This window comes from Triturus cristatus, chromosome 7 (genome assembly GCF_964204655.1).
Source record: "Triturus cristatus chromosome 7, aTriCri1.1, whole genome shotgun sequence".
In the NCBI taxonomy this organism is placed as follows: domain Eukaryota; kingdom Metazoa; phylum Chordata; class Amphibia; order Caudata; family Salamandridae; genus Triturus; species Triturus cristatus.
Window position 1 is genome coordinate 300738634 of NC_140590.1, and position 22151 is coordinate 300760784.

The following is a 22151-nucleotide window of genomic DNA, read 5'->3' on the forward strand; positions in this document are numbered from 1 at the left end:
AACCACTGCAACAGATACTGGTGGTCGCCGCTAGGAGCGAGTACTGCTATATAATCTATGCACAGTGTGTAATCTGCAGCTCATATGCCTCGAACGGCAAAAGCTACTTACCAGTATGCATCTGTTCTTGGCATGTAGAGCTGCAGATCTACACACGCCCACCCGCCTCCCCGGCTACCTTTCCAGTTTATCTTATTTGGATACAGCACACATGGGCATCTTCACTACTTATTACTACGCTCCACCATTTCCCTGCTGGCGAAAAACAATCTGAGGATGGAGCCGAAGCCCATGCGCAATACGATTCAAAGGAGGAGTCACATACCTCGTGACTTCCAAAGACGTTCCAAGAGGAAAAACAACTGCAAACCTCCGGGCCCAACACCAGATGGCGATCTATGCACAGTGTGTAGATCTGCAGCTCTACATGCCAAGAACAGATGCATACTGGTAAGTAGCATTTGCCTTTCTGACCACATAATCCTTCAGGAGCGATATTGGCAATTTTTAACTCCATATCTTCAAAACATTTGACCTTATGCTTTGCGAATTTGCTTTTACTGATTTCTGCAGTTAAGCCTCTTTTTTTCACGTTTTTTCCTTCCAACACTGCATAAACTCTCATCATGTTTTGTTTCTGTCCATCACTAGTTTATCATCTTGAAAATAGGTAACACGTGGTATTTCCCCAAATAACTGTGACAGTAGTTAAAAGACAGCAGCCTATGAAGCCAGCCCAAATAGCAAGGATGCAAACCTGTAGTAAACTAAAAAGCATAACTGCTGTTAATGTTTTGCCTTCTGCATGTAGGTGTATCTGGTGATAGGCAGAAGGCATGTTAACGGGGTAAAACCATTTCACACCTGTAGAGAACAACATCATCTCATCAACCTTGGGAGACGGGAGCTAGTCAACCACAATGTTGTTATTTAGAGCCCATGGTGTATGCGGAGCCTTATCATTCACACACCGTACTACCACCAACAGCAAAATCCACTTGATGATTCCAGGGGTTCAATAACCCTCACCTCATTAAATTCCCCACGTTCTACTTTCACCTCATCTCTAACAATGACTGGTGTAATCCTCACTTTGGGAATCTGGGGACAGGCATTACATTTCACAATAATGTGAAGTGCAACCCCATTAAACTTATCAATCCTCTTTTTATGTTTCAATTTGTTTTATTGTTGCACAGATATTCATTATAACATATAACATTTGGATGTTGCTGACTTAACGTCAACATTCGGCCGGCATCAGCTATAATGCAACGTTTTACTGTGAAACATGAACCCAACTGTCCCCCCTCCATAACCCTACCCCTTGGGTGCTTGTGTCTCATAGTCTAGTATCTTATGTCTGCTGCCACAGCTGCTTTTATCTTTTGCGGCGTAGGTGCTTGGGTTTGGGTAATCTGAGGTATCTGGGACATGTAAGCTCGGTAAATTCCTGTGATAGGAGTGTTATGAACGGGCTCCAGATCTCCCGAAATGATTCTTCATCTGCTCTGAGTGCTGACGAGAGCCTGTCCATCCCCAGTGCATCCCGTATACGGTGAAGCCAGGCTAATTTCGTCTGTGTCTTATCTGTGCCCCATAGTGCCAGTATGGATTGTTGCGCTGCTCTGCCTGCTATAGTGATATCTTTGCCTCTCATCGATTTCAGAGAATAAGGAAGCGGGTTAGGGACACCCAAGATAATATAAGCGGGGAATCTGGGAAGCTGAGTGTCTAGGTGGGTTCCACCTTCTTAAGGACTTCGTACCAAAAGCGTGTCAGTTTAGGGCATTCCCAAAGGATGTGGGTTATGGTTCCGATGGATTCCCTGCATCTCCAACATGTGTCCTCCCTTTCTGGGTTAATTCTGTGTAAGTGCTCCGGGGTAAGGTACCAATATGTTGTGATCTTTGTCGCTGGCTGTGTTGGGCGCTGAGTGTCTGGCCCTATAGTGGATATGTCTCCATTCTTTCGGAGTCAGTTGTCGTCCTATTTCCCTTTCCCACCGTTGCTGAGCAGTGGATTTTGTCTCCGTTTCAGGGCTCAACAACATTTTATATAGATCTGAGACCGCCCTTTAGTCCGACTTTCTACTAAGGAGCCATCCCTCAAAGTCGGTGAGATGTCGCTGTGCTGCTACCTTTGTCTCCTGGCCCATGGCCCAGTGTCTAATTTGAGTGTAATGGAATGTTTCCTCTTCAGGGAGTGTACAGTCCTGTTATGTGTCGATTTCGATACTGTATATAGGTTTCCCGATTTATGACCTTATATAGGCACATTTCTCATTGCCTATATTTAGGCATAGAAATCCTACCCTTATTTAGGTATTATCCATGCTAACCAAATCCAGGCATCACCACCTACATCCGTTCATCTACGTCACAAAGAGTTCTTGGAAAACCAGACTCTTAAGCCTTTAGGACTTCCCCTTGCTTGGATATTGATTTCTCCAAGAACTTATTTATTATGCATGAACATCTATTCCTTAGGGGTTCATTGATGACGTTCTTCTGCCGGACTTTTACCTCAATATTGACATTCCTAAACACATTCAAGGTATAAATACACCTTCACTTACCATGGCAAACCACGGTTCGGCTGCATACTTGCACGACACGGCTCACCACGGCAAAATCGGAAGGAAGTCAAGTCCCCACCTGACGCACTGACCAGACGCTGTCATCTTCCTCACAGAGAATCCATCTCCAGTGCTTTCTGACTCCCCTTGCCGGTGTTAGAGATCGAGACTCGGAAAGAGATTCCAACCTCACTCATTCTACGGTATGGAGTGGACTAGAACCTAGAGGGACTTTTGGCAAATCTTGACAACTATAGCTAAACTAGACTATAGACAAACAGCACCTACTTCTTACCTCGTACTACACTTAGGTTAGGTACACTGGGGTAGAACTAGCTAGAAGCATCAGATGCGTATTAACATTTTAGCCTGTGTTATTTATGTATGTATTTTTATGAATATCTGTCATAGCTACAAACCATGCTATTGCAGCATTATTTTACCTTACTGCTAACGCTGTACATATTTTACTTCGTATGCTGTCTTACGATTGTAGCAGTTCATATCTCTTGCACGAGAAATAAGACTGTTCAATAAATCCTTTTTATTGAAACTCCCGTCTATCTATTTCTGTGTAACTCTGTAGAAACAAAGCATGCACGATTGACTGAGTGAAACTGATATCTATTGTTTCCACGATTCTGAGATTGTTTCGATTCTAAGGGAAACAAAGTTGTCATGTTTATGCGGTTGTCAGAAACTAATTCCTTCTTGTTTATTTGAGAAGTTTCTAGTGACCTCGGAGTTAGCTGGCACACACAAGTAATTAAGTTTATTGTACTCGATAGAGACATATTGACCTCAGTCCTATGTCAAAACTATAGTGTATATTATTCCAATGCGCAGGGCCTATCAGGAATATAGGAACTACACTACATGGTGCCCAACGGTTTGGTAAGGCACTAATTTAACTCTAGATACTGAAGTAACTCAGTCGTGCTTTTCTCAGAGACCTCTACTCATAATACTCCATAAGACTTCTGGAGTGGGTAGGGATGATATCGGCCATAGCTGAGTAGGACAAGTAGGACAAAAATCCTTTATATTAGCTGTTTGGTTTGTTCAACGTTGAAGAATACAGTGTTCCAAAATATTGTGCACCTTATCTTTGTTCCCTTGAAACTTGCTCTACAATTTTCATTAAACAAACGTCCGAAAACGGGGATAATAACACTGGAACCAGTGGAGCTATATCCGATGATATCGCAGCAGCTTTTGATTATACAGGTTTTAATGAAACTGATGAAAATGCGAAAATCATCGTTCCAAATTTAAGGAGAGCCATCACTCTAAAACTTATAAAACATGGCCGAACACCAAGAGGTGGTAGAGCAGTTTTTGTGATAGAGGCACATGAATCTCACCAGACAGAGGTATTCTATTCATGGATAGTATTCCCAGAATCAAACCCGGTAACTAAAATGTTTCACTTCTACAAAGAAGATGAACCACCTGAGGAATATATTCCTTTCGAGGATATTGAAATTCCACTCACATACCAGGAGCATGATCTCTGTTTTAAAGGCGCCCTAACACATTACCAGGCTCGGTCCACTAGGTAGACCAGGAGCAACATGGCCGATTTTAGACAGCTACACACCTCATCTGGACATTGAAGAAATGTCAGACATAGAATTACTTGCTCAACTCAAAGAGTTAATCAAAATATGTAGACAATTGGTTCAATATGTCATGCAGACTTTCACAGTCCAACCAACAATAGCCATTCCAAGACAAACCTCTCACCAGGGGAATGCGTTAAAATTACACCACAGACTTTATATGTAGACATGGGTAAAATGCCCACAAAATGTGAACAAATTCCGTTCTGGATAGCTAAAAAATTACTCAAATCGAAGCGGTATTTCCCAATACCAGCCCTTATGAGAAACATAGAATTCTAACAATCTGTTTACCAATGGGGATAACACCACATCTGGAAGACTGCACCACTAGGGGCACAGTCTTTGCTGTTGTCTACACTAAAACACATGTGTTCCGTCTATGGTGGTAATACCTGATGTCCTGAAACAAATTCAAAACGAATACGGGGCAGAGCCTGCTCTGAATCTAGGTATGAAGTTATTGAAAAATTTCGATCAGGTCGCAACAATATTATCTAATATTAAAGCAGAAGCAGCATCAGTGTCAATCCGCCAGAAATTAAGGGAATTTGATGTAACAGAACAAGCACAGACTTTATATGCAGTCATGGGTAAAATGCCCACAAAACGTGAACAAATTCCGTTGTGGATAGCTCAAAAATTACTCAAAGCGAAGCGGTATTTCCCAATACCAGCCCTTATGAGAAACATAGAATTCTAACAATCTGTTTACCAATGTATATAACACCACATCTGGAAGACTGCTCCACTTGGGGCACAGTCTTTGCTGCTATCTACACTAAAACACATGGTGTTCCGTCTATGGCGGTAATACCTGATGTCCTGAAACAAATTCAAAACGAATTCGGGGCAGAGCCTGCTCTGAATCTAAGTATGAAGTTACTGAAAAATTTTGACCAGGTCTCAACAATAATATTATCTAATATTAAAGGAGAAGCAGCATCAGTGTCAATCCGCCAGAAATTAAGGGAATTTGATGTAACATAACAACCACAAGAACTAGCCAGAATAATTGAAAAATCCTATGAGGAATTAGGCCGAGACAGTTTGGGAGGGAAACCAGTTAAACCACAACTGTCTGAAAGTCCTGAAAAGGCCTTTACTAAAAACAATCCAACCTCTTCTAAAAAAGAAGTGTGAAAATAACAAACAACATTCAAAAGAGAAAGATTCTCAATCCCGAGGTAGGTCTCCTCAAAAGGAGCCCTCTGAAAGGAGGTATAACCTCAGGAATAGGGATAATTTGAGAAAACCCGACAGGTATCAAGACACTGATACACGTTCCTCTCGTACCTTTCAGATATCGTCACAGACATCTGAAAGAAGAGGACGGTCAGATCGAAAAGAAGAACGCGTGAAGTCCAAAGACGAACAACACGTTTAGAAAAACAAACCAAAACCTCAATTCTCCAAGAAGAAAGTAGCAGGTCTGAAGATAAGACATGCCGAGGATTCTGAGAACACAAGTCAAGAACGGAGAATGGGCTCAGACAATGTTGGACAGCGCAGCAGAAGTAACAATAGCTCGCCAGAACCTGAAGGGACTTCTGGAGACAGTGGACTTGAATGAGGACATTCAAGTTGAGACTGTAGACACCAGGGTTAGCTCTCCACATAGGTTATATGAAATAACACTTTGGATGGAGGGAGACATACCAAGAAAAGTGAAAGCACTCTTTTGGGAGCATCTTTCAAGGGATTATGACATACTTCTAGAAGAACGGGACTGGCCACCAGAATTTGTCAGAGAGTGCCCACATGGCGAAGTCATCATTATGCCAGCCTTCTCTAACCATGTTACAGTACATTTCAAATATACTTCTGCCAGGAAATGGGCAGTGGCCCAAGCCCCAGCATTATACAAAAATCATGTAGGATGCGATGAGGACTCACCTCAACATAAGATCCAGTCAAAAAATCAACCAACTGCACAAAGGCAGTATCCAATTAAGCAAGAAGCTAAAAAACAGGTTCGGGAATTCTTAGATCAACTTGAACACCAAGGGGTGATTGAATCATGCACCTCATCAATGAACACTCCTTTGTTTCCTGTTTCCAAACCAGACAATACATATCATCTAGTTTTTGATTACAGACACTTAAACTCTTGTTGTAAAACATTTGCAGTGCAAAATGCACATAGTACAGCATTAATGAATAACATTGTGCATAAAAAATATAAAACCACATCAGATATTTTTAACGGTTTCTTTTGTCAAAACATAGCACCTGAAAGTAGGTATTTGACAGATTTCTCAATAATGGGGACCCAGCGTCAATTCAGTCGTCTCCCTCAGGGAGTCAAGAATAGTCCAGGGTTATTCTCAGCAAGGGTAACAGAGTTACTACAAATTTATGATGCCAAGGTATTGTCATATGTCGATTATATCTATCTGACAGACGATGACCTGAAGGGTATAAATTCAATTTAAAAAAAATCTAGAATTGCCCATCTCAACGTCCTTTTCCTAGGATATGAAGTATCAGGTAAGGGAAAAAGCCTGACAGCCAACTTTTTAGAAAAGTGTGCGCTGCTTCAACCTCCAAAAACAATGAAAAACATACAGTCAATTCTAGGTTTCCCAAATTTTGGAACAACATACATTCTAAACTATGCAAAAAGGGTTAAACCTCTCTACGAATTAATCAAACCTGATTTTAAAATCACACATTGGACACAGGAACACACAGATATCCTGCGTTCACTTCAAGCTGACATGTTAGCAACAAAACATTTACAAACACCCGTAAACGTACCCAACTTAGTGATCCGAATCATTCCGGGTCAATGCGGATTCACCTACTTAACTTTTAACGGTGGTGACAAGGTACCAATTGCATACAAATCACATTTGTATACGCAAGCAGAAAATAAATTCACATTGACAGAAAGGATTCTGACAGCAGATCAAACCGCTGTAGCAAAAGAAAGAGCCCTAGCTCAGTGGAAACGCATTATGATCATAACCCCTGTACCAGCCTTAGAGGCAGTTACAAAAGCGAATGCAAAAGCTTTACATTCAAGATGGATATAGTGGGTCAATTCTCTTGCTGCAACTGATGTTGAATATGTTTTTGATCCTTATTTAAAAACACAAGCATTCCTGCAATACGAACACGAAATTCCTCTGCCTACTGAAATTCTCCCTCTTGACCAGTACAAATTTATAATTTATACTGACGGATCTGCACAACCTGCTACGGGGGTTGAGCAAGCTTATAGTGCAGTATGCAAGATCGTTAAAGGTCGTATGCTCGATGGCAAATTCAGACCAATGGTCACAAGAACGCAATCTCTAAGAGATTGTACAGCTCAGCAAGCTGAACTACAAGTATTTAAAATGGCACTTGAAAATACGGATCGGAAATTTCCCTCACTCATAGTGTGCGATTCTTTTTATTGTGTTCAATCATACAATGAATATTTACAGAATTGGCTTCAAAATGGTTTCAAAGATGCAAAAGGTGGCACAATCAAGCATAAAACGTTTTGGGAACAAGTAGTTCAGTTGCGAAACGGACTACAAAACACTCACGAGATACACACGCTGAGTCATCAACGTGATGGCTTTCACGTTGAAGGGAATTCATTGGCTGATGAAGCCGTGAAAGGGGCTGTGCAAACGGCTTCCGTAGCTGCATTCACTCGTTCAAAAATGAAAATAGACAGTGAAATAATACTGGCTGTCAATGCTTTGAGCATATGCAGTGGTGCAGCGTTACCTAAAAAGTTTCCACTCAAATACTCATATATAATTGATGCGAACAGCGTTTCGTTTGCTCGAATCCCTGGAGTGGGGGATAGGGTAATACCAAACATGGAACAAAGAGCAGCTTTGATTTACGAAGCACATTTGGCAGAAGGTCTAACACATCAGGGGATCTCTAAAACAATTTTAAAACTAAATGAGCTGTACTGGTGGCCAGGAATGAATACACTGATTCACATTTTTATCAATGAATGCATTGACTGCAATAGAGATTGCAGTACAGAACGTCACCAGTCACCTGTATACAACGTAGCCAGCCCAGTTCAGACACCATTGTTAGACAGCATTAGACTATCTACATGCAGCCATCCCTGTGAACGAATGCAGTCCCACAAACACTAAATCAAGGTTCCTTTGGATGTGGCCTCAGCGCTCGGCTGATGCTCGAACTGTTATAAAAGATTTGCGAGTCTTTATCGGCACATACGCAATTAGCACACTACATTCTGACCAGGGTCCTGCGTTTAGCTCTCGAGCTTACTAAGAAGCCATGGCCAGTTTGGGCGTATCATTGCGGTATACTTCTCCATTCCATCCTGAGGGAAATTCTGTTGTGGAAAGAAAAAACCGGGAAATAAAGCAGTCTATAACAGCTAGGGTATTAGGTTCGGGTGATGGGTGGGTCAAACATCATTATGGGGTCCAACGCTCATTAAACCATTTGCCACGAAGTTCTCTAGGGGGTGTCACTCCATATGAAGTCCTATTTGGAACTAGAATGTTGATTCTCCAGTATTGGGGTGTCTTTCATAGATTCACATGCTTGAATAGTCCCCGTCGTCGAAGTGGGAGTCCCACGGTATATAAAAACCAATAAGTGTCATGTGTATATATATACATACATAAACCACATAAGAGCATATACATATCCAAATAAACTTTATATATATAAAATAACATATCAAGTGAAAATACCATAGGATAGCATTGACACATAGGAAAGCATTGAGAAAAAAGAATCACTTTACTGACATATCCCTGTCGTTTTATAGTCCAAACTCTAGCACCTTCTAGAACCTTCTCAGAGGCTCAGGCCCTCATATTTTCTACCGCACGTCGTGTGAAGGGAGTCTCCCTGAGCTCTGCTCAGTCTTTGGTCTGGTTTGAGTTTTTCTCATCATGACTTCAAGTAAGAAGTCTCTTTTCCGTCCCTGTTCCTCTTGTGGGAAGTTAAGGCTTTTTTCTGAGGACCCTCATGAAAAATGTATCTACTGTCTTTACCCTGACCATAAGGTAGCCAACTGTAAAATTTGTAGAACTTTCTCTCAAAAGACTTTGAAGGACAGGGAGGGTCGCCTATTGTTGTGGCTTCAAAAACTGAAGGATACGGATAACCCCCTTTCTGAAGTGGAAAGTGTGGCCTCTGCTCGAACAGGAGTCTCCTCCAAGCGTAGTAGTGTTCAGGACTTGCCGTCTCCCTTTCTAAAAAAGAAGAGACTTCACCTTGGGGAAGTGTCTGCAGGCCAAGTCTCTGATACTACGCCAACACCCCCGAGATCTAGCTCTCAGGCGTCTCTGACTCCGTCAGCGCATGTTTCTGGCCAAAAACGTGCAAAACCGTCGACGGTCCCTCCGTCGACGAGATCTGCCACTTCATCAACCTCGTCGACAACTGTGACGACGGTTTCGAGCAGATTTCCTGCGTCGTCGACGTTTTCACCGTCGACAGTGGTGTGTGTTTCCCTAAAGACTGTCTCGTCGACGATTCCACTATCTTCTTCGTCGACGACTAGGAAGATTGTGCTTCCGTCGACGTCTAAAGCTTCGTCGACGATATTAAAGAAGAAGAAGAAGTCATCGTCGGCGCGAGCTTCGTCGACGGCAGCCTCGTCGACGGCAACTTCATTGACGACAGCCTCGTTGACGGCGGCCTCGTCGACGGCGACTTCGTCGTCGATCACCTCGACGACGGTGGTGTCAAATTTTGCAACTATGCCATTGGTGCCAATGTCTACACCAGCGCCAGTGTCGATGGACGAATCCTTGCTGCAGCGTCGTCATGCTGTGCTGGACTCTGTTATGATGCCACCGGTCACTCGGCCACCTCATCAGCTATTCCCCTCGGGTGATGAGGAAGTTTCTGATTCTGATGAGGATGCTCAGTCCACTTTTCGGGATGCTCGTAGTCCTTCTGAGCTCCATATTAAGTGCCAAGGAGGATGACTGTTCGCAGGACTATTACTGTCAAGAGCAGGAACAACATCCCCCTGCACAAGTTCCTATGGTGCAGCTTCCTTTATCGCTCATCTTCAACCTTCAATTTATGTTGGAAGATTACAATCGTCGCTTTCCGCCTTCCTCTCATGGTTCTCCACGTGACACGCCATCTGCCGTTCCGTCTCCTCCTGTGTTGTCAACGGTGCCGGCACCATCCGCACCTGCATTGGATCCCCCTGCAGCAGGTGTGGTTGTGGATAATCTGGATACGGAGGAGGGAGAGCTTCAAGAGGAGGACACTATGGCTGACTGGGATGACTATCAAAATAATTCGCCTGTATCGCCTCCAACATCGCCAGTGAACTCACCACCTGTCGACATTACAGGATTCCATCAGCTGATGGAAAGGGCGGCTCAACGTTTTCACCTTCCCATGGTGGTTAGGGAGGAGGACTGCTTTCTGTACGACTTTAAGTCCCAGCCGCAGAAACAGGTACGGGCCGTGCCTATTATAGACTTTATCTGGAATGAAGGCATTAAGCTAATGAAGACGCCTAACTCCATCCCGGCAGTGCTCCCGCGATTGGAGAAGAAGTACAAGGCCGCGGACTCTTCTCCAGCTTGCTTAGTGTCTCAGCCTAAGCCAGACTCGGTGATCACCCAGGCGGCACAACGTCGCTCCAAAAATCCCTTGTCTCCACTTTCGTCACCTCCGGATCGTGACGGCCGCCGCCTGGATGCCATTGGCAAAAAGTTTTCGACCATGGCTTCAACAACAGTCCGAGCAGCAAATTCTTTGGCCATCCTCGGTCGTTACGCTCAACAAATGTGGTCGGACATGGCAGCTTTGGTTAAGCTTATCCCAGAAGACTCTAGAGCGGACGCTCTAAAGATCCTGCAAGAGGGTGAGAGGGCACCCTCCGAAATCATCGACTGCTCCTTCGACATTGCCTTCACGGGTTTTCGTCAATTGGCTGGAGCGGCTGTTTTAAGAAGACAGGGTTGGCTTCGTTCCACCTCGTTCCGACAGGAGGTCCAGGCTAAGATTCTTGACATGCCTTACGATGGAGAATCTTTGTTCGGCCAACATGTGGAGGACGCTTTACAAGCCATCAAGAAGGACACGCAGACGGCTCGCTCCCTCGGCACTCTCCAGTTCCGGAAGCAGCCCTTTCGGGGTGCACGCAGTCACGGCACCTCCTCTTCCTTTCGTGGGTCTTCTTCCCAGTACCGCTCCTACAACCAAGGACAAAAACGTTATTCCTCACAGCCGCAGCAGTCTTACAGGCAGCAGTCTGGCAAATCTTATAGAGGAAGGTCCAATTACAGGGGAAACTCTTACAAAAAACAATGACTGTGTACATCAAGGGTCCACTCTCTCCAGTTTTTCCCTTTCTCCAGTTGGAGGACGAATCTCCCAGTTCTTTTCGAATTGGCGGACCGTTGGGTTTTGGACATTATTTCAAGGGGCCATGCCTTAGAGTTTGAAAAGGTCCCCCCACACACCTCTCCATCCGGACCTCCTCCCGCTCACCTCAAAGAACTTTTCAACCAAATCTAGATAATGCTCAAGAAAGGGGCCAACGAAGTGGTTCTGAAATCACAAAAGGGGTTGGGGTTCTATTCCCGTTTTTTCCTCATACTAAAGAAATCTGGGGAGGGGCGCCCCATCCTCGACCTAAGGTCTCTCAACAAATTTCTCAAGGACCAATCATTCCGCATGCTCACGCTAAAGGACATCCTTCAATTCTTCTCTCAGGGCGATTTCATGACGACAATCGACCTTCAGGATGCTTACTTCCATGTGCCCATAATTCCACGCCACAAGAAATACTTACGTTTTCGTGTAGGCCACAGGGATTTCCAATTCAAGGTCCTGCCCTTCGGCCTCCGCTCAGCTCCTCGAGTCTTCACAAAGATCCTGGCCCCGGTGGTGGCCCATTTGAGACTGACGAGCATTCAAATATTCCCATATTTGGACGATTGTCTCATCAAATCTCAGTCCTCCCACCAAGCGACCCTCGATACTCAGCGCTGTCCCACTCTGTTTCAATCTCTGGGCTTGTCGATCAACATGCAAAAGTCTCAGCTCACGCCGCTCTGTACAAGACCTTTCTCGGCGCTACCATCGATACGAGCAGGGCTATGGCCTTTGCCTCTGCAGATCGACAAACACAAATTCGACAGCTCGCAAGCTCCATCGCAGCAAAGCAGTCAGTTTCAGTCCGCATATTAAAGTCCTTTCTGGGGATGGCGTCCTCCTGCATCGCTTTGATCCCACATTGCAGACTGAAGAGTCGTACCATTCAGGAGGAATTGGACAAGCAATGGCGTCAGGTCTCCGGTTCGTTCAACGACCAGCTCGTGGTGACAGCTCGCATGGCTCAAGCGCTGCATTGGTGGACTCGTCCTTCCAACATCGCAACGGGAACGTCTTTTCTGGCGACAGCCCCAGAGCTCGTTCTTACCACGGATGCATCCATGGAAGGATGGGGCGGACATTTTCAAGATCTGTCCGTCAAAGGCAAGTGGACAATGGTTCAGCGTTCCTGGCACATCAACAGATTGGAGCTGATGGCCATTTTCCTGGCGTTGAAATCCTTCCGCCTCCAGCTCCAGGGGGAGTCAGTCCTTATTCAGACGGACAACACCACCAGCATGCACTACCTGAACAAGCAGGGCGGGACAAGATCTCCGCTGCTTTCCCGGCTGGCTCAGAGGATTTGGAGTTGGGCCATAGTCCATCGGATTACGCTCCTGGCAGTTCACCTGCCCGGCATTTCCAATATTTTAGCGGATGCACTCAGTCGGTCAACGTCATCGACCCACGAGTGGTAATTGCACCAGCCGACTCTAGACTTTGTCTTCGGCCTTTGGGGTCGCCCGACTATCGATCTTTTTGCAACCCCACAGAACAGCAAATGCCAGTCCTACGCAAGCTGGTTTCCCCACAAAGGGTCGTGCGGAAATTCCCTTTCAATAAATTGGTGCAGGATATTTGCTTACGCTTTTCCGCCGATCCCTCGGATTCCTCGAATGTTGCGGAAGATGCGGCAACAACCGTGCCATGTGCTCCTCATAGCTCCACGGTGGCCTCGGCAGGCATGGTTCTCGGAGTTGCTCCTCCTCTCCCAATGCGAACCCATCCTTCTTCACCCGAGGCCGGACCTTGTAACAATGAAAGACGGTCAGATATGCCATCCGAATCCCAGTTCACTCAGCTTGTCGGCTTGGAACCTGAGCACCTTGAATTTGCTCATTTGAACATTCCACCGGCCTGCAGGGAGGTGTTAGCTAGGGCGAGGGCGCCCTCCACAGTGAAGACTTATAAGCTAAAGTTGAAGCGATTTTGGCTTTGGTGTGCGTCGGTCCACATCCATCCAGTGCACGCCTCCCTGGAACACATTCTGCCGTTCTTCCTGCAGTTGGCGCAGTCTGGACTGTCGCATTCCACCTTAAAGGTCTTTCTAGCGGCAATATCTCGCTTTCTTCAAGGGTCTCTTCCGAATGTTCCCGCCCATTCGGCGTCCTCCACCCACGTGGCGTCTTAACATCGTATTGGCTCAGCTCATGAAGGCGCCCTTTGAGCCAATCCATTCGTCGGATTTCAAATTCTTAACATGGAAAGTGGCCCTCCTCCTTGCACTGACTTCCTCCCGCAGAGTAAGTGACATTCACGCCTTTACAATACAACCTCTGTTTCTTCAATTTAGATCGGACTGTGTAATTCTCCGCACTAATCCTGCTTTCATGCCTAAAGTGCCATCCGATTTCCATCTCAATGAACCAGTAATCTTGAAGACCTTTTTCCCGCATCCGCAGTCTCCAGCGGAACAGAGTCTACACTCTTTGGACTTAAAGAAGTGCCTTAAATTCTACATCAGCAGAACACAATCCTTTCGCAAGTTGGATCAGCTGTTTGGGGCCTATGGACGCACTTGTAAAGGACAGTCGGTTACCAAACCCACGATTGCACGTTGGGTTTCTTCAGCAATCTCCTTTTGCCATCAAAAGGCTGGCAAGCCTCTTTCTTCTGGAGTAAGGGCTCATTCTACGAGAGCAATGTCATCTTCCACTGCCCTGTTCGCTAGTGTACCCATCCATCAGATTTGCCGGGCAGCTACGTGGTCCAGCAGGCACACGTTCACGAAGCACTACTGCCCGGAGTCGATTAATGAAGCGGACACGGCTGTGGGACAAGCAGTTCTGCGGAATCTGTTTAAATAAGGTGAGCCTCTGCTACTTCCTTCCTCCTTGGGTATTGTCAATTGCGTATTAAATACATTGTCACTGTATTTCATGCAATATTAATACGGCCTTGTCAGCCGGTTGCTGCTTACTGCTCACTATTCTATTCAAGCATGTGAATCTATGAAAGACACCCCAATACTGGAGAAGAACAAATGTTACTTACCTGTAAACTGTGGTTCTCCAGTATTAGTGTCTTTCATAGATTCACATGCGACCCACCCTCCTCCCCTCAGAGGCTCTCTACTCCTCATCAGACTCTTGGTCACTCTTGTGCTACGAAAATCTGAGGGCCTGAGCCTCTGAGGAGAAGGTTCTAGAGGGTGCTTACGCCTGATTGGCTAGAGTTTGGACTATAAAACGACAGGGATATGTCAGTAGAGTGATTCTTTTTTCTCAATGCTTTCCTATGTGTCAATGCTATCCTATGGTATTTTCACTTGATATGTTATTTTGAAATATATATAAAGTTTATTTGGATATGTATATGCTCTTATGTGGTTTATGTATGTATATATATATATACATGACACTTATTGCTTTTTATATACCGTGGGACTCCCACTTCGACGACGGGGAATATTCAAGCATGTGAATCTATGAAAGACACCAATACTGGAGAAACACAGTTTACAGGTAAGTAACATTTGTTCTTCCGGACCTTGACATGAAAGGCATAGTGGTGGAAAATTAAAAGTTTGATATCAAAGATCGTTTGGCTGTTTTAATAGGACTTAAATGAACTAAGATCGAAACAAAGCAACGTGTTCCTGAAGCCAACCACCACTGGGGAAAAAACAACCGTCCCAGCAAGGCCTGTCTGGATCCCAAAGCTTGGTGATCTAGTCAGAGAAAAGATCGCGGACAAGAAGGAATTTGGGTCTTCTTACAGACAACCAGTACCTGTCCTAGCAATCCACGTATTAAGAACAGTACTACTGCCGCCCCTTGCTGGTAAAAAGGGGAAAAGATATGTGTCCATCGACCTGATCAAACCACACTATGTGGCCGACACTAAGCAGTAGGCCAAGTGGACTCTGACAATGTAGCAGATGCACTCCGCTGGCTACAATCCAAGAGGTTCAAACTGAGAGACTCATCACCTTTGAAGATCCTACCGTGAGAAATGAAGGACTAAGTGTAGGAGAGTAGGGTCTGCTTTCTATGTTCACCCCCACTTTTTGCTTTTGCTCCACTGGTTTTCGACTTAGATGTGGCAGTGGGCCTGCTAATCAGACCTACAGCCCGGCTGTTCTCTCTCTAAACTAATGCTATGTACTTTAGGTGCATAACCCAATTGGATAGGATCACCTTATTAGCCCCTGTACAGTGTACCTTAGGTACCCAGGGCATAGGTGTACCCTAGGCCTACCAGGGCTGCAGCATGTATTATGCTACCCCTGGCCTGGCCTTCCATTATGACACAACTGGCTGATCACTCAGCTGGGGCAAGGTCGTGTAATCACCCCTTGGTTAGGTGTAGTATTCCTATACATACCTTATATATAGACACATGTGTACCTATCAGCCACTCCTATGGCAGGCCATAACAATCCTGGAGGCAGAGTGCTTGGTAACGTGTGAGATGGTGCTCTAGCATGAGCTGAGCCTGTCTGCAGCTTTTGGAACCATGTCCTTATAGCTGTTCTATGATATAGCCTACCATATACTCTTAAAGTACCTTATAATCTTAAACGGTTATGGTAACTATGGTTTGGCTGTATCGAAACATGTCGTGTAATGTGTCTAACACTTTGGAATAATACCCCCATACCATTTCTGGCAATGAGGATATTATTCCTCCCTTCTAGAGGGAGAAGACATGTTGAAACCTACTTACCCGGTTAAAGTTAACCAGAGCCCCAGCATCACAAAATGAATGCTGCTGCCACAGACACGAGTCTGACCTCCTGCTGTTGGGAGTCCTTCCAGCGAGGGAGGCTTGGACAATAGGTTTCCTGCCTCGGGAGGTGCGAGCACCACCCTAGACAGGATTTAGTGTATTGGGGCAGGGAGGGTTGAATGAAACGAGACACTGCCTGGGGCACACAAGGTGTCCCATGCATAGTCCAGTTCAAACCGGTGCTGGGGCACTCCAGCCCCAGCTCTGGCGCGAAACTGGACAAAGGAAAGGGGGTGTAGCCACTCCCCTTCCTGGTCCCACCCCTAGGAGGGACCTTGCAGGTAGCCCAGCCCACTAGCCTAGTATATTAGTAGCTAGTTGGGCCCTGCTAAATTAGATTAACCTGAATCTGCAACTTGAACAGAAACTCTGGACCTTCGACATTCGACCTCAGGAAGAAGACTGAAGAAATCTCCCTTGTGGCCAAGGAGTGACCACCCTGGGCAACCAGGCACTATCCAGCGACCGCTGCTTGCTTTGCGACTGAATCCTACGAGGGACGACTGCAGAGACTGACCAGCGCCGAGACTTCCAGACACCTCTGAACCAGATCCACATCTCCAGCGAAGCTGAGACCCGTGGAGGCGACGAGGGACGTGGGACCGGCGACTTGGGAAAAGTGGCTAGTAACTGACTAGCGCGACTTCTGAGGCTTCCTCGAGGCTGTGCTTGGGGAATTGAGAAGCCCCACTCCCGAGCACCATCTGCAAAGAAGACCAGCTCCCCACACTTCACGTCTTCTGCGTGGGACCCTTCTGCACCTGTGTTGCCCAACGTGTTGTCCGGTAGCTGGCCCGTTGGCTAGTAACCTCTGCGACGACGAACCTTTACTTTCATCTTGCTGGTCCGGCTCCTCCAGACTGGTACCCGCTCCTCTGTGAAAGAGAAGCACCCCAGACCTTCCTGGTCTGCACCAGAAGCAAGTCCTCCATCCTGCGTGGGTTCCGCTTGCCAAGGCTTATTGGGTCCTGACTCGACTTCGACGCCGCCGACAGCAAGAGCCTTCGTGGGACAGCTCACCTCCTGGACCTGGTCGTCCTCGACGTCTCCTGGTACCCATGGCTGCTGCGACAAGCTTCACCTCTTCACCTGCATCTTCACGACATCGCCTGGTTCCTTCCTGGTTCCTTCCTGGCTCGTGGCTGGTGACCTAGACTCTGTCCCTTCTGCTTGCAGGTTCCTTCCTTCCTGATCCCCACCTTGGGATCCACCGGACACTCTTCACTGACTGCCTGTCAGCAACTTTCCTTCAGGCATCCATAGAAGTCCACGACGAAACCCGACGCAAGTTCACACCTATGCACCCGCAGACCGTGGGCTAGGTAACTTGGGTACTTCGGTGCTCACAAGGGTATTGACTATCCTAGGGTCTAGTTTCCGAGTCTCGACTTTCTAGCTATACAAGAAGTGTCCTAAAACTGCTTATTTCTAACTGCTAGTGATTCTATCGACTTTTACGCATTACGCGTGAGTGTTTCCACTCTGCACCTGAATCCCGTGGGCCTCCCACTTCCTAACTGTTGGTAATATAGTGTAGCCCCAGCGATTCCCTAGGCGTAGGCCTATCCTGTGTTCGTGACAGTGGTCCTTATACCACTTACTTAGTATATGGTTTGCGTGGCCCCTAGGGCCTAACTGTATTACTTACCTGTTTGACTTAATGTATGCTTAAATAAGACTGTGTTGTACTTACCTCGAATCTCATAAAGAGTGCTGAGGGTTTGCCTAGAATAAATACATTCTATTTTTATATATATATCTGTTGTGGTGTCCTTTCATTTGGTATTCAAGGGATTGCATATGGTATAACAGCTGGCTTCACATGCCATTCAGAGTTTAGCCTAAGACTGCTCTTGTCCATGCTACCACTAGGATAGCTGGTCTATAAGGTTGACTTTACAACCAATCACCATAAGGGTTGTTTGGACTGATACAAGGTGTACACTAGAATTAGTGACATCATATATCAGGCCAACTTCTCACACTAAGCACCAAAGCTATGGAACTCGTCCCTCTTGAAACCCAAATAACAGTTAGTTCTAATACACATGTCTACAACGAAGTAACAAGTGATCAACTGGTTCCAGCAATTTCAACGAATCCTGATGCAATTCTATCCGTTTGCAGAACTGCCTCTGGCTATTTCATGAACTTTGATACGTTTTCTGAGGATCTCAGTGATCCTGAAACAACGCCAGCACAAAGAACTTTCAAAGAACAAGCAACAGACTTTTTTCATCTCCTGAAAAAGACTTATCTGGTTTCACCATGGATTGAACTATGAATTGTTTTGGGAATATTCTTCTTTCTACTTTGGTTAGCTCTGGTAATAACTCTGGGTATGCTGATAAATGGAAGATATATTCAAATGGACACAGCAAGTAAAAGAGTGAACTTACTTCTCCAGCCACACAAATCATCCCATCGTGAAGCAAGAGACTTGTCAGCAGTGAACATCACAGCCGTTCCTATATCAGAGGGTATAGTTTGGGACAGAACTGAATATGACATTTTTGGCTGTCGGAACATTTGAGGATTCCACACTTATTTAAAGTTTCTTTAAGTGACTTTATTGCCTATAGTACCTTTTCTGATGATTGGGACTTCAAGACTGTTTATAACATTATGTCTGATCTAGAGATGTCTGCAGTATTCACAAATCATGAATATTTAGAGGGTTCATCAGACTATGAACAAATGTATTGTTATAACCATTATGGTCATCATTTCTTGCATAAAAATGCATCGCCTAGAAATGTATTTATGTATAACCAATGGGAACATTGTCCTACACCTCCAAAGGGTAGCTCAAAACTTTTTCAATGAAATTTCCATATTTTTCGGGGTTCAGCTTATCAAATCCAGAATTGTTTTATTTTAAGAATGTGAACAAAACAGGAACGAAAACTACGTTAACCAATACGAAACATTTATTCTGCAGCCTTTATTGCCCAACTGTCTAGACAGGGTTTCGACTTTTAGAAAGACAACATTGAGACAAAATCTGTCTTGGGTACAACAGATTGCAAGTGCAGGGGGCATAAGCTTTGTTTAGAGCCTGTTTCATCCCTGAGAAAATTATGTTTATGAATGACACTGTCCAACAGACGTCTTGCCTTGGGTTAGCCAAGATCAAAGACATGAACACACCGACCATACCTATACCTGCAAGCAATAGCACTACAAGGGGGGAGGTCGACGTACATAATATTTTGCTTCACAACAGATCAGATCCAGAATGGAGAAAATGGTTGCTCTGGCCCACAGACACAAACAACTGTCAAGATCGATTCCTGAACAAAACACAGGGTTTCACTATCAATAGGCCAGACCCACGCTATGTTGAAAGACAGCATCCAGGGGTAGTAACAACATACAGTGTAGGGAAGCTCTGCCTTGATTGGCTACAGAAAGCTACACCTCAGTGTGAGAAGTTGGCCTGATGTATGATGTCACTAGTTCTAGTGTACCCCTTATATCAGTCCAAACAACCCTTATGGTGATTGGTTGTAAATTCAACCTTATAGACCAGCTATCCTAGTGGTAGCATGGACAAGAGCAGTCTTAGGCTATACTCTGAATGGCATGTGAAGCCAGCTGTGATACCATATGTAATCCCTTGAATACCAAATGAAAGGACACCACAACAGATATGTATATAAAATAAAGTGTATTTATTCTAGTCAAACCCTCAGCACTCTTTATGAGATTCGAGCTAAGTACAACACAGTTTTATTTAAGCATACATTAAGTCACACAGGTAAGTAATACAGTTAGGCCCTAGGGGCCACGCAAACCATATACTAAAGAAGTGGTATAAGGACCACTGTCATGGAAATAGGATAGGCCTAGGCCTAGGGAATCGCTGGGGCTACACTACACTACCAACAGTTAGGAAGTGGGAGGCCCACGGGATTCAGGTGCAGAGTGGAAACACTCACGCGTAATACGTAAAAGTCGATAGAATCACTAGCAGTTAGAAATAAGCAGTTTTAGGACACTTCTGGTATAGCTAGCAAGTCGAGACTCGGAAACTAGACCCTAGGATAGTCACTACCCTTGTGAGCACCGGAGTACCCAAGTTACCTAGCCCACGGGCTGCGGGTGCATAGGTGTGAACTTGCGTCGGGTTTCGTCGTGGACTTCTATGGATGCCTGAAGGAAAGTTGCTGACAGGCAGTCAGTGCAGAGTGTCCGGTGGATCCCAAGGCCGGGATCAAGAAGGAAGGGTACCTGCAAGCAGAAGGGACAGAGTCAAGGTCACTAGCCAGTGACCACGTGGAACCAGGAAGGAACCAGGCGATGTCGTGAAGATTGCAGGTGAAGGGTGAAGCTTGTCGCTGCAGCCAAGGGTACCAGGAGACGTCGAGGATGACCAGGACCAGGAGGCGAGCTGTCCCACGAAGGGTCTTGCTGTCGGCGGCGTCGAAGTCGAACTAGGACTCACCAAGCCTTGGCAAGCGGAACCCACGAAGAACGGAGGACTTGCTTCTGGTGCAGACCAGGAAGGTCTGGGGTGCTTCTCTTTTGCAAAGAAGCGGGAGCCAGTCTGGAGGAGCCAAACCAGCAGTGAAGATTTCAAGGTGTGTCGTCACAAAGGCCGCTAGCCAACGGGCAAGCAACCGGACAGACGCGGCAAGCAGGAAAATGCAGAAGGGCCCCACGCAGGACTCGTGGAGTGTGGGGGGCTGATCTTCGGTACAGATGGTGCTTGGGGTTGGGGCTTCTCAATCCCCGGTGCACAACTTCGAGGGTGCCTCAGAAGCTGCGCTGGAAGATACTCGCCACTTTTCCCAGGTAGCCGGTCCCACGTCTCTCGTCGCCTCCACGGATCTCAGCTCGGCTGTAGATGTGGATCAGGGTCGGAGAAGTCTGGAAGTCAAGGCTCTGGTCGGGCTCTGCAGTCGGTCCCTCGTAGAACTTCAGCAAAGCAAAGGGTAGTCTCTTGATGGTGCCTGTTTGCACAGGGTAGCCACTCCTTGGCCACAAGGGAGATTCTTCAGTCTTCTTCTTTCGTCGAATGTCGAAGGTCCAGAGTTTCTGTTCAAGTTGCAGGTTCAGGATAATCTAATCTCCTGGGGCCCAGCTACCACTCTTATACTAATCTGGGGGGCTGGGTTGCCTGCTAGGTCACGCCTTATGGGTGGGACCTGGGAGGGGGGTGGTTACACCCCCTTCCCTTTGTCCAGTTTCGCGCCAGGACTGGGGCTGGTGTGCCCAGCACCGGTTTGAACTGGACTATGCATGGAGCACCTTGTGTGCCCCAGGCAGTGTCTCGTTTCTTTCATCCCTCCCTGCCCCAATACACTAAGGCCTGTCTGGGGTGGTGCTCGCACCTCCCAAGGCAGGAAACCTATTGTCCAAGACTCCCTTGCCGGTATCACTCCCAGCAGCAGGAGGTCAGACTTGTGTCGGGGCAGCAGCATCCATTTTGTGATGCTGGGGCTCTGGTTAACTTTAACCGGGTAAGTAGGTTACAACATGTCTTCTCCCTCTAGAAGGGAGGGATAATATCCTCATCCCCAGAAATGGGATGGGGGTATTATTCCAAAGTGTTAGACACCTTACACGACATGTTTTGATAAAGCCAAACCATAGTTACCATAACCGTTTAAGATTATAAGGCACTTTAAGAGTATATGGTAGGCCATATCATAGAACAGCTATAATCACATGGTTCCGAAAGCTGCAGACATCGCTCAGCTCATGATAGAGCACCATCTCACATGTTACCAAGCACTCTGCCTCCAGGATTGTTAAGGCCTGCCATAGGAGTGGCTGATAGGTGCACATGTGTCTATATGTAAGATAGGTATAGGAATACTACACCTAAGCAAGGGGTGATTACACGACCTTGCCCCAGCTGAGTG